Raw genomic sequence first — 13,937 nt, 5'->3', positions numbered from 1 at the left:
TGCCATAAGTCCATATAAATTGTTTCATATTATTTTGAAAAATTTAAGCTTGTTGGCTTGTGAAAGGAATTTGCAGGATTTTAGTCTTTCTCAGAAGATTGGTGTAATCCCTCATATACACTCTGCTTCACATGGATTTTCACCTACAAAGCCGAAGACTCGTGCTATATGGGTGAGAAAAGATTCTCCAAGGTGAGTGTTGTTAACTTGTCCCTGATTTAATTCCTTCAATTGTTTATGGACATGTTTTGTTTTTGTTTTTGGTTGTTTTGTTTTTTAGATTGGTTTTTATTAAAAAAAAAAAATCCAAAAACATTGAAAAATTTCAAAAAGACAAAAATATTTTATTTTGTGTCTTGTTTTATTTGTTTTGAGGATTACATGAATTATGATATCTCTCTTGATTTAAAACATGCTTGACATTGTGAAGAAACTTGAAAGCTATTTTTGATTTTATGTGAGTATGTACTAGTTTGTACATGTACTCAAGGGTTAATTAAGAAATTGATATTTCTTGTTTGTATACCCTCTATAGCTTAGTTAAGCACTGTCATGCATTGCATTTGCATTGTTCATTTAGCATAATGTGTGCTTTTTGTTTTTGGTCATATAGTTTTAAAACCAAAAAGATTTTTGTGTTTTGTATTTTACATCTTGGATTTATAATCAAGGATTGGCCATATTATCTTTACATAACAAGTTTATGTACCTTGTTTAGTTTTGATGAGCTTATTTATTGCACTTGACTAGTTGAAGCTTTGTAGTGCATGTTGTGTGGGAAAGATGTTTATGGTTTTGATCACTTTGTCTTGATCTTGAAGTCACATGTTTTTTGACTGTCAGACTTGAACCTTTTGAGAAAGGCATAAATAATCATCCCACCACTAATCACTAGCCAATCATGAACACCTTAGTGCATATATAAGATTTTGTGCTCGAGAAAGTGTAGCACATGCACAAAAAGAACATAAGGTGAAGCCTCGGTTTAAATTGCTTAATACTTAAAATCAAAATTGGTGTGTACTATTAGGCTTGATGCCAAAATCACATGACTTAAAATTGGTGTGTATATTATGAGGCATAAATTCAAGAAATTTACATGATTGCAAGCTTATGATCTAGGAGATGTGGGAGTTATATGATGTAATTCTTTAGGTGATAATCTCTTTTAAATTCAATGTGATGAATTTTGTAGATTTTGTGATTGATTGCTATTCACATATCACCTCACATGTCTCTCAAGCTTTTGCTAGTTGCACACATTACACAAGTTACTCTTTGCTAAACTTGGTACATTATATTGTGTGTGATCTTGTTGTGGCCATCCAAGATTAAAAGTTCCTTGATTTTAATGCAAATGTGTTTAATGTTTGCGCTTTGAGGACAAATTGATTGAAAATCTTGATTTTGGAAGATCTGGGTTGAATTGAAGTGTTTTTGAAAAACTTTTCGTCTCATACTCATGCATTTCATTCATGAAATATTTTGCTTTGAGGAGTATGAAATATTGTGCTTTGAGGAGTCTCATACTCATGCATTTCATTCATGAAATATTTTGCATTAAATTGCTCTGTTTTTCAAAAATTTGATTTTTCCATGCATCATTTATGTTTAGGATTCACATGTATTGCATTGATTTTTTGTATCCACCTTGCAGTTTTGCAGTTATATCTCTGATTGTTTTCACAAATAACATGCATACACTTTGCTAAATTGGGTACTCAACTTGATTTAAAATTTGATTGATTAATTTTTGAGTTATGTACCTTTCTAGTATATGCTATTTTTATGTGTGAATTGTAGAAAATTCTTTTCTTAAGAGATATGGTAGATAATCAATGTGCAAATATTTTCTCTACTCATGCAATTGTTTATGGGTCACATAGTGCCATGTTTGCATTTTATTGAAAGAGAGAATATTTTTCTTCATGTATATCCTCAACTTAGTTTTTTTTTAAAACTTGGTTTGTGTCTTTTTATTTATCCCCAGCCCCTTTATTTTTCCCCAAAACTATTTTTCCCAAATCTTGTTTTGTTTTTCCATAGGGGGAGAAATTTTTTTAACCTTTGTGGTTCTCAGGGGGAGTTGTTGTTCTTCATAGGGGGAGTTGTTGCTTTTCATAGGGGAGTTGTCTCTATTTTCTCTTACTCTGTTGTGTATGTTTTCTGTCTACGTTCTGATTAGGTAGACTTTGTCAATACGTGACAAAAAGGGGGAGACATAGATGAACTGTTTGTTTTGTTTAAGGGGAGAATATAAAAAACTTTTTGTTGTATCTAACTTAGGGGGAGAGTTAGTTTATTTTTTTATATTCTATTTCATATTATTGTTTATATGTCTTTCTTTACACACATGCGGTGATGTGTTTGTTGAGTGTTTCAGGAAAGACAGGTGCATTCTGATCAAGACCTTCTACCTCTTCTTGCAACTTCTAGGTTAGGAGTCTTAGATTGGGATATGTGACGTAATTGGGAATTTTATTGTATTGGGTTGTTCTTGTATTTGAGCATTTCATTTTGTATGAAAGTTTTGTCACGAATTGCCAAAGGGGGAGTTTGTTAGGTTCTAAATGTTTAGAACAATTGGCAAATCATGAACACAAACTTGTCTAGACATAGATCTTAGAGTCTATAGGTTTTATTAGACAATGCTCAAGGTGATTCAAGTCAAGATTCAAGAACATACAAGTTGCAGGAAGAAGATTTCATAATCTGTCTGGTTCGATCGATCGAAAGACAGGCTCGACCAATCGAAAGTCATATCTGCAGAATTTTAATTAAGCCCAAACAGCAATTTAAGCCCATTTAGGATTAAGGTTTCTAATCTACTTCTCCCAGTATATAAAGGAAACCCTAAGCACGTTTTTATAAGGTTTTTCAGAGAGAAAAGAGTGTGCCTCTTTTATATTTAGGGTTTTGTTCCTAAAAAGCTCTCTTATGTCTTCTACCGGTGTTATTCCTTGAAGAATCTCAAGATCCGATATTGTAGAAGTTGCTGCCTTCTTTTGTCATCAAAGGTGCTGATGATCTAAACCTTCAAGGGTGGTCTTGGAGTCACAAACAGGAGAGTTTGTGTTGCTAAACCTTTGAGTGGGATCTCAAAGTCACGAACGGGGGTGTTTGTGTTTTGCAAATGCCAAAGAAAGAAGGAGTCCGTGGATTTGGAGCTTGCACATGGACGTGTCAGTAAGTTCTACTGGTTGGTAGCAATAAGAAGTCGAGCGTGGGGGCTTGTAAGTCTTATTGTATGAACTTCGATTCTTTCTAGTGGATTTGCTTTTTACCTTGAGGATAGCTAGGTCAAATCCTTCCCAAGTTTTTTACCAGTTTGGTTTTCCTGGGTTATCATATCGTTGTGTTATTTATTTTTCCACTGCTTTGTATGATATGATTGTTTGATTGTGATAACCTAGATTTGGAATTTGGACTAAGTAACAACTTGGCTAATTACCTAGGTTAATTTAATTGTTTAAGGGGTCTAAAAACTAACACATTCATTTGTATAAGAAGCAACATAAGAGAAGCAGTGTGAGAAGATTTTGATTATCATTCCATCACCATTCCAACGATTGCTATCTCAAAGTTCAGCTGCCTTTTGATCGCAGCTCGTTTGATCGAAAATGGATGTTTAGTTGTCATTTGATCGCTGCTTCTCAATTGATGAAAATATGTGAATTCAAAAGAATTGTGATGTGTATTAATTGAAATCGGTTGCTTAAGACTGTGTCCTACTTACGTAGCATATAAAAGGCACATTTTTATAAACTTCAAGGAGGCTAGAAAGGCCACTGCCATGAACTTAAATAAGTGAACATATAAGCTTATATTTTCCACAACCCTTGGGTTCAGAGAGTAAAAAGTCCGATAAAATGATGATATATTCAAGTAGATTACAATTGAAATCATAGAGCCTAATGTGTCAGTATGGTCAGGGAAATCTGCAAAGGTTCCTGGAGTTGGTCAGAGGTTCTGGTTGTGAACATGAATGTGTCATCCATTAAGGCATTCATATATTAAAGAGTTCAGAAGTTTTGGAGCTATAGAAGATTTTTACAATAAGTTCATCTATATTCCTCCATATGTAGATGTTTTAGGACTAGTGTATCTGTTAGGGTTTTAGACCCCAGTTGCAATAGATACAATTAGATTTCTAACCAATGAATTAAAGTGATTAATTATGCAATTAGATATGAATTAAACAAACATCACACAATCCCAAACTGCATGAACACCAAGAATGATGGCCCAAGAAAACTTTTGAAACTGTGGTTTCAAAGTAAAAAACTTGAGAATGATTTAACCTAAACAATCCTCAAAGCAAAATTTCACTAGTAGAATGGAAGTTTATATAATAGACTTAGCCATAAATCTACTGCTACCTCATGTAGTACTTACTCGGATGACTACACACAATTTCGAATCCACAAACTCTTCTATTGTGAAACTGTTGCACACAAACACTCCTATTTGTGACTTTGAGACTCTACTCAAAGGTTTAGATCATCAACTACAGTTGATTTGATTGCAGCAACTTTTCTCTATAGCCAGATCTGTTGTTTGCACAAGATCTCTAGCTGTAACTTCAAAAGGGTTGGGAAAACTCCAGATCTATGTATAAAACACTAACTTTTGAACTAGTAAAAATGTACTCTAGGTTTGTATTTAAATATCCTTAAGATCCAACAAAACCCTGGATCCAATGGCTAAGAAAGAAAGTGGGAATTCGGATTTGCACGAATCTCGATTGGTCGAGATAAGTGATCCTGTTTTTACACTTATCTTTTCCTATTTTCTTGAGTCTTCAATTATGCAAAACTTCATTTGTTTGTTTCTAAATATTTCTAGACTAAGCACTAGTCAAAAACTAAGTTTTAAGAGTTACAATTTGTTCATGGTTGCCAACTTAAAAATATGGACTTTACAGTATCTTCATCCTCATGACCTAAGACTCATGATACGTAGGAAAGGAAAGATTCTAAGACTTGAAAGACTTCAATTTTTATCCTATTTTGAATTCTCCCAATCTGCATACAGCAGGACAGTTTTTTCATTGTCTCTTTTTAACTGCACTTCATCTTTCATCCTAGGAACATTTGTATGGTACTGGATGTTTTCATGAGTTGCTTTTGCATATTTTAATTTAGTATAATGGCTTTATTTTTAATTTTTGTAAAAAAACAAAACAAAACAAAAAATCAAAATCCAAAAACAGTGCGTATGGGTTATTTACTATCGATTGGTCATAAAAACTAAGACTATTCCTATATATGTATCATTTGTACCCTAACTTTAAATCTTTCTGCATTAGCTTGTTAGATTAGCCAACTTGGTAGCCTTGTGTGAGTGTTGGCGAGCAATCAATCATGTCAACTGCATGATCTTACTAAGAATCAACATGCATGTTACACTACAAAAATAACAAATAGTAAGAGGGAGTTTAGGTTATGTACCTCTTTGGAGGGTAGTGCTTGTCAATCCTTACGGATATAGGATGTGTGAGTTGTGTGTCCAGTTTCTTGTATCGCCTTAGCCACCTCAAAATTTTTGTGTAATAACTAATTCACTAAATTGTTCTACAAACGACTCGCTAGGTTTACTACTTATTGTACATTTCACGAATGTCAGTGTTTTAGTCACTCATTAGGTACATATATAGCGTGCTCAGATTTCTAATGAGCATGAATTTACTAATTCTTGTGAACTTGAAAGTATTTTCCTCAATTTTGGATATTTGGTGCGATTGACAATCCTTGTCAACTTGAAAATATTTTCAGGTTAACGGTAAAATTTTGGTTGATGAGGCATTGAATGGTTTACACTCCTCTTAAGAGGTGTAAAACAATTTACACACCAAAGCTCTCAAACATGAGACCTCCCCTTCCTTTCTTGCAAATTATAACCATCACACTCCTCCTCTTGACTATCATTCTTGTCACTAGTGGCGGCGCCACGTTCAAGCCAGGGTGTTCCCAGGAATACCCTTAAATAAAAAAATAAAAAAAATTATATATCATAATTTAAAATTTTTTTATTTATCTACCCTTAAAAAATAATTAGGAACACCCACAAAAAATTTTGATGCCAATAAAATTAAATTTTGATGGATTATTTCTTCTACTTTCAAGTAAAAAGAAGAAGCTTAAAATAAAATTTTGAACTAAAATCTTAAAAAAAAAAAAAAAAAAAAATTTGTCACAGAGCAAGTCCGCTCAGGAGGGACGGACCCAGGTGGGGGCCTAAAGGGGCCCGGGCCTCCCTGACCTTTAGAAAAAAAAAAAAAAAAATTTAGTAGGAATATATGCATCAAGTCAGATACTCACATACAACTTCGGCCCCCCTCCCCCCCCCCTCTCTCTCCAAAATCTAGTCCCCCATCATCAAAATTTCATCATATCAGCCCAAAGAGATCACAATAGTCAATAACCCATAACAAGAAAAACCTTCAAATAGAACAAAGTTTCGGTCTAAACAAAAAAAAAAAAAAAAAAAATACATAATATAATCATACCACAAATCTAAAATAACAAAACAGAAATCACAAATTCTGAATTTTACCCATTTAAATTTATCTCCCTCAATTTCACTCTCTCAACTCTTATTCTTCCTCCAACAACTGTCGTTTTTTACTTGAATCCTTTATGCTTCTTTAGTTCTTCTTGCCTAGACTGTCATACTATTATGGTTCATATTGTCTGCTATTTGAATAACAAAAATCCTCCTCTATTTTTTTCTTCTTCTTTGGCTTAGATTTCTCCACCAGTTTGCTGAAATCCTCTTCTATTATTTTCTTTCTTCTACTTCGATGTCCCCACCAGCCCACTGTCTCTTTGTTTTCTGAAGAGGTTTTTTACTTTCCCTATATCTACTTTGAAGCTTTTGGTCAAAAATGTCTGACACACATGTGGTTTTCACTATTATTTTGTCCAAGAGTCCATCTACTCTACACGTGGGATTCACTTCTCCACATCTTTCTTTTTCCTACCTTTTATCTATTTTGTTTTTCATATTAATGAGTTGTGATAGAAATCAAAATGTATCTTGTGCAATATATTATCAAGTTAGAGTTCTGTTTGAAATTCGCTTATTTTGTTGAAATTGAAAATTTTTTGTTAAAAGTACTGTAGATAAAGGTATAAGTTAGTTGAAATAGTACAATGTGACCCATGAATAATACCAAAAAGTGTAGGAGGACCTATAAATAGTAGCAAAAATAAGTTAAATAGTAAAATAAGCTGGCAAAATTAAGTCATGCCAAACACACACTACATATATGAATTTATGGCTTAAAAATAGATTATATGAATTTACATTTTTTAAAAGCTCTTAAAAAAAAAGTGGGTTTCTAATTTTAAAAAAAATTTATTTATAAAGTAATAACTCTAAAAGGTACATTAAGATTGATTGGTACTCAAATATATCATTTTTTTTCTTCTTAACTAAACTTAAATGACCCTAGTATGAAATTGACCATTTTGCTTCGAGCCCCCTGTAAGGTTGAATTTAATCAACCATTTTATTGGCTTTATTCCGTGCCAAATTTGCTTGTATTTCAGCATTTAGTAACCCTGTATTTAGGTGGGTTTGTTGTAAGGGTAGTGAGTGAGATAGAGTGTTGATTGCTCAAGAGTGTGCAAGAAAACAGAGACTCGCGGTTGATCTCGCGGGTGATTCGCGGCTGCAAGCCGCCAGATGCAGCACACGTGCCAAGCGTGCCAGAAGGTGAACAGTCATGCTAGCTGGAGCACTACAGGACAAAACAGGACAACTGGCCATACGGTTATCTCGCGACTGGAGCACGCGACTCAGCCAAGTTGCGAGGCCAAGCCGTGAGCCACCCCTATTTTGTAAAACCTAACGTTTCACATTCTCCTCTCATCTCAGTATAAATACCCCTTATACCCACAAATGAAAGAGAGCTTTGAGAGAGAATTTTGAGAGAGAAACCCTAAAGAAAAACAAGATTGATTCACCTACAATCTATACATTAGAGTCTCTTCAAATTCCTCAACTCTCTTCCTCTCCATTGTCAAATCCTTGAGAGGCATTTTACCAAAACCTTGTTCTCACCATATTCAACACTGTGAGAGGGCTGTTTGGTTTTTCTGGGAAGCAGTTAGGAAGGAACCAATCTACATTGGTTGATGCTACGGTCTAGTAGCGGAATCCGGGAAGCTAGAAAAGAAAAAGGTTCGGCGCAACCTCGTTGGAGCAAGAAGCTTGGAGGGCTTAGGTGCACTGGGTAGATTAGGCTTGGAGGGTCTATTGTTGTTCATGTATCCCAACTACATTTTCTAGTGGATTTTTTACCACTTGGAGGGTGGCGGAAAGGTTTTACGACGAGGGTTTTGGTTTCCTCTTCGATAACACATCGCGTGTTGTCTTTGTGTTTGCATCTTCCTTCCCTTTTATCTTTCCCTTTTATTATCTGTTGTGGGTTGCGATTTTAATTTGGCTTAGATTGTTTATCCTATTCTATATTACAGCTTATGTTCATTTTCCGCATACTAGTTGTTTGACATAAAGCTTGAATTGGTTAATTTGTAAATTGGGGGTCTAAACATTCAAGGGTGTTTTTACACATATTTGAACTTTCAATTGGTATCAGAGCGGGTACACTTCTAGTGGTTTCATTACCATTGTGTGATCCTTGACTCCCTTTTGAGATGGATCGGTCTCAATCCCTAAATGCACCTCCATATTTTGATGGTAGTAATTATGCTTTTTGGAAGGTTCGCATGAGAGCTTTTCTGTGTTCTATTGATGAATCTGTTTGGGATGTTGTTGAGATAGGTTGGACCAGGCTTGAGGAAGCCAAATCCACATGGGATAAGGCAGCACTTGCTGCATCCAATGCTAACAGTAAAGCACTCAATGCTATTTTCTGTGGTGTGTCTCCAGATGAATTTCACAGGATCTCTCACATTACCGTTGCTAAAGAAGCATGGGAGATATTGGAGACCACTTATGAAGGCACGAAGAAGGTAAAAGACATCAAGCTGCAGATGCTAACCACTCGGTTTGAGGAGTTAAAAATGAGTGAGGATGAGTCCTTTGACTCTTTCTATAGCAAGCTGAATGAGGTGATTGTAAGCAAGTTCAATTTGGGAGAGAAAACGGAGGACTCTAAAATTGTAAGGAAGATCTTTCGATCATTGCCGAAAAGTTTTCGTGCTAAAGTGACAGCGATTGAAGAGAGCATGGACCTTGATGACATCAAAGTCCAGGAGCTGGTTGGTTCTCTTCAGACCTATGAGATGTCGTTGCTCAATTAACGGAAGAGTAAATCTCTTGCTCTTAAGACCATTAATGAGAAGGTGGAAGATCATGACTTATCAAGAGAAGATGTGGTTGACAAAGATGTTGTATACCTTGTAAAAAATTTCAGAAAATTCTTGAAATTCAAAAATAATGGAAAATTTGGTGATAAAGGAAAATTCCAAAGTTCAGGAAGGGAGAAAAGGGAATTCAAAAAGAAAGATGGAAAAGAATCCCAACCTACACAAGGTGTCACTTGTTTCGAATGTAACGGACATGGACACTTTAAGAAAGAATGTCCGAATTATTTGAAATCGAAAGGCAAAGTGTATGCCACGACATTGAGTGACTCGGATTCATCCGACTCGAAATCTGAAGAAAGTTGTGATGGAGAGGGGAACTATTCAGCTTTTATGACTATTGCCCACGCTGACTCTTCAGACGAATTGAATCTACTTGTACGAGACCTTGGAGAACATAGTGATGAAGAATCAATGGGAATTGTTGAAGAATCAGATGCTGAAGAAGATGAAAACACAGCCAATCTTCAAGAGAATTATAACTCACTCTTGGAGAAGTCGGGTGAGTACACAAGGGTGGCCAAGGCTGCTGTGAGAAAAATAAAAAAGGCAGAGGAGGACTATAAAAGTCTCCTAATCCGATATAGGGAGGCCAAATGTGAGATAGAAACACTGAATGGTGAGCTGTTAGAAGCTTACACAAAAGTGAGATTTCTTGAACAAGAGGTTGTGCAAGCAAATGCTAAAATAGAGAGGGTCACCACCAAGAAGCTAGATGATGTTATTTCATCTCAAAAGAGCTTTTCAGACAAATTCGGATTGGGATATACCGGAGGAAGTAGCTCATCTGGAAATGTCACTAAAGAAATGAAGTTTATAAAGGCCAAAGAATCAGCTGATGTTGGTCCTACTGCTGAGAAGCCCAAGATAGAGGAGAAGAGAAATGTGGGGAACGAACGGTTGTTGAATTCACGTAATCAATCTGTGGGCAGGTCTGAATCTCGAGCCAAGTTATGTGTGTCATCATTGCGGACTTCAAGGGCACACTCGACCAAATTGTCAAAAGCTGAGAGCAAAGAATAGTGCAATTCCTCAAAGGTCACGAGGACCTAGAAATGATAGAAGAAATTGGGCTGATGAACCATCAAAAGATCAAAACGGTGATCCCGGAATGATGAACGTGATGAAGATGATTGGTGCATTCACCAATTGCTTGGAAAGCTTCACACGAAGGTTTGAAAGTCCTAACTCTCGTACCCAATCCTATAAGGATATCACCCCAAACGTAAGTGTCGTGTGGGTGAAAAAGGGTACTCATGCATAAGCATTACAACATGTCCATACATTAATACTTCCTATGCTTTATGACGATGTTTGATTGATTGCTTGTTGTTTATGTTGATGGTTGTTTGCTTGTCTATTTGTGCATACTTTTGATTTTGTTTTTGTTTTTGATCAATCTTTTTCTTCTTGTGTCAAAAATCCAAAAATCACATAAAAATTAGAAAATCAAAAAGTTTGATTGATATTGTTGAGTTTTTGTCTCAAAACTTGTTTTGCCTTGTACCTTTGTGCTAGTGGCTTTGTGCATTTTCGAGCATAGCTTGTTTCTTTGCACTCTTATCACTGTGGGAGAAATCTTGAAATCTATGTGATTGTTGTAAATAGATCTTCAAACTTGTCATGAATGATTAGTGAATGGTTATGATGATCTTGAGACATGCATAGACTTGTGTCTATATATCTTCCCACTCTTTTTTTTTTTTTTTTGCTAAAAAGAGCTCACCAAATGTAAATCTCCAAATGAAAAGAGATATTGAGCTGTAAAAACCTGTCGCACATTCTAGTATTCGACTAGGAAAAAGGGTAAGCGACCTAAAATTAAAGTAAATGTTTATTCAAAAAGTGAAATATCAAATATCACTCTCACAATGAGAGGTGATTGTCTTGAAAATGATCAAAAAGATTAAATGTTATGATTGAAAGTGGAGTCAAATGTAAAGCTCCAAGATATATTATCAAGTTTTATGGGAGGTCATATATACATATTTCTATAATTGAGATGAATCACTTAATCTAGTGCAAATTGTGTATGCCTTGGTTGAATTGATCATTGAAACTTCACATTAGACTAAGGACTATCTCATTGTTGATATCCACACACAACACACAAGTTTATGACCAATAAATGCCATATTCATTTGTGTGATTGTACTTGATGAAATGTGTTTTCACATGCTCAATCTTTGTTAATTCAAACACAAAAAGATTTTTGAGTGTTTTAGGTGTTTTTGGAAAGTATTTTGTTCTCAAAATTTGAAAATTTCAAAAATTCATTTTTGCCCTGTTTTGGTGACTCAATCACGGGTAAGTCAAGTCGCGGGCCTCAATCGCGAGTTCGCGGGTCAATTTTGGCAACTTGTTCGCGAGTGGAAGGTCCAGTCGCGAGGATTACTCAGAGATTTTCGCGTCTCAGCTTGCGACTCCCTCACGGGTAGACCTTCCAGTCACGAAAAACACTTAGAAATTTTTTTCAAAATTCTGTCTATGAGTGTTTTGGCGGCTTGACTTGGCGACTTGTTGGCGACTCATCTCAGTCGCGAAAAACGCGTATTTGGCAAAAATAGGGGCAATTTTTAAATCTTTTTCAGTTTTCCCTCGAACTTTTGTGACTATTCATCTTCTTTCTCAACTGTCTCCTTCCCAAACACTCCGTGTACCCATTTTCAAACTCCATTGTTGCTTCCTTACAACTCAAAAACTTCAAGTAACAGGTATGGGTTTTCTTTCTCGAACTCTATTTTACTTGATTTTGTGTTTTTCCCTCTTGTTCATTCGTATTTGTGTATGTTTTTGAGATTTTTTTTTTTGTTTCGGCAGTTGCTTTTTGTTCATGATTAGCTTGTGGAAGCTATTGATTTAGTTTGAGCTTAATTAAGTTGTTGGTTTTGTTCTTCATCATATGCTTAGCTAGGGTTTGTTAATTGGTTACTCATCTTATCTGATCTTATGTTGATATGTTGATTCATAATGTTCCTATTTTGGATGTGAGGTTTACTGTGCTAAATGTGCCTGTTCCTCTATTGTGTGAATCTGTCTTTTGTTCTTTGAGTCATGTCATTCTCATCATAATGTATGTCTCATTGACATATATCTGTCTTTAGGATGTTTTCAATCTCTGCTGCTTTAATACTACCCTGCATTTTACCTATTGATCTTGTGTATCCGCTTTTAGGCTTGTTCATCCGTGTGGTTGATTTAAGTTGCATAAGGTTTAAGTGTTTAAGTTCATCTGTGTGGTTGCAATTATTTTTGTTAATTACATAGTACTGATTAGTTCTACACATGTATTGTTCTATGTTGTTGTGGCCTCTTCTGATTGTTCACAGATGGCACCTTCATCCCCAAAGAAAAAAACACCTGCAAAGAAGGCAGATAAGAGAATGAAAATGGACCCTAACTTGTTCAGGTCTGTTTCCCACTTTGAGAGATACAAGGACTTCTTCTTAAAAGCAGGAATTATTCAAGAAAGGTTTGTGAATTTGGAGGATTTAAGGGACACTTTTATCCCTAGCTGCTTTGAAGGGAGAGGATGGGATAAGCTTCTGTGTGATCTCCCAGTTGTGTGTGAACCCCTAATTAGGGAGTTTTATTCTAATGTTGTGATAAGGGAGGATGATCTAAGCTGCTGGGTTAGAGGTAAAGAGTTCACTTTGGATGCACATGACATTGATGATGTGTTAGGTCTTGAAGGATTAGAAGATCAGGAGTTTGTCAATTACAAAAATAGGATTGTGTCTATTGAAACTGTTCAACAGAGGATAGGTGGACAGAGAAAAGGGAAATGTCTGAATACCACAGCTTTTCCAGTAGACATGAGGTGTCTCACTATAATCATGATGTTTAACCTATATCCCATCAGGAAGTTGACTACAATCAACTGTGCAAGAGCAATTTTTCTGATGGATCTCAAAGAAAGGATATTCATTGACATCAGTTCCCACATATATGACACTATTGTGGATGAGACTAGAACCACTTCTAGACCTAAACTGATCTTCCCTAGTCTGCTGATGAGGATCTTTAGAAAGAAGGGTGTTCCAATCCCTTGAGACATCAGTCCCATGTCCACACCCTCTGCAATTAACAAGCTAGCCTTCAAAAGGATAAGTGTTCGACTTCTAGGTGAAGAAGATGAAGGTGATGAAGGAGAAGGTGTCCCAATAGAGACTGAGGCAGAGGCAGCAGGGCATGCATCAACCTCAACACCCAGGAGGAGTGGCAAAAGGACTAGAGCATCAACTTCTTCAGATACACCTCCAGATGCATTTCAAGTCATTCTGGAACGACTTGATGGAATCAGAGGGGTCCAGACCGAGCACTCTGAGAGGATGGCAGCCATGCAGGACCAGATTGATATTCTATTTGCAAAACTTGACAGCTTCACCACCCAGTATGGACAGTGACCCTTTGGCCATTCCGGTCAAAAAGGGGGAGACATATAAGTTTGTTTTGTTGAGAAGCAGAAAAGCAGCTCTTAAGGGGGAGTGATATGTTGAGGGGGAGCAGTCCATAATCAGACATTGTTTATCTGTGCTTATGTTTTTGGGTATTTTGTGTTGTTGATACACTGTGGTTTTGGTTTATTTATGTTTCTAACTC

The sequence above is a fragment of the Quercus robur genome, chromosome 7, assembly GCF_932294415.1.
Source record: "Quercus robur chromosome 7, dhQueRobu3.1, whole genome shotgun sequence".
NCBI lineage: Eukaryota > Viridiplantae > Streptophyta > Magnoliopsida > Fagales > Fagaceae > Quercus > Quercus robur.
Note: the sequence above shows the minus strand (reverse complement) of the source record.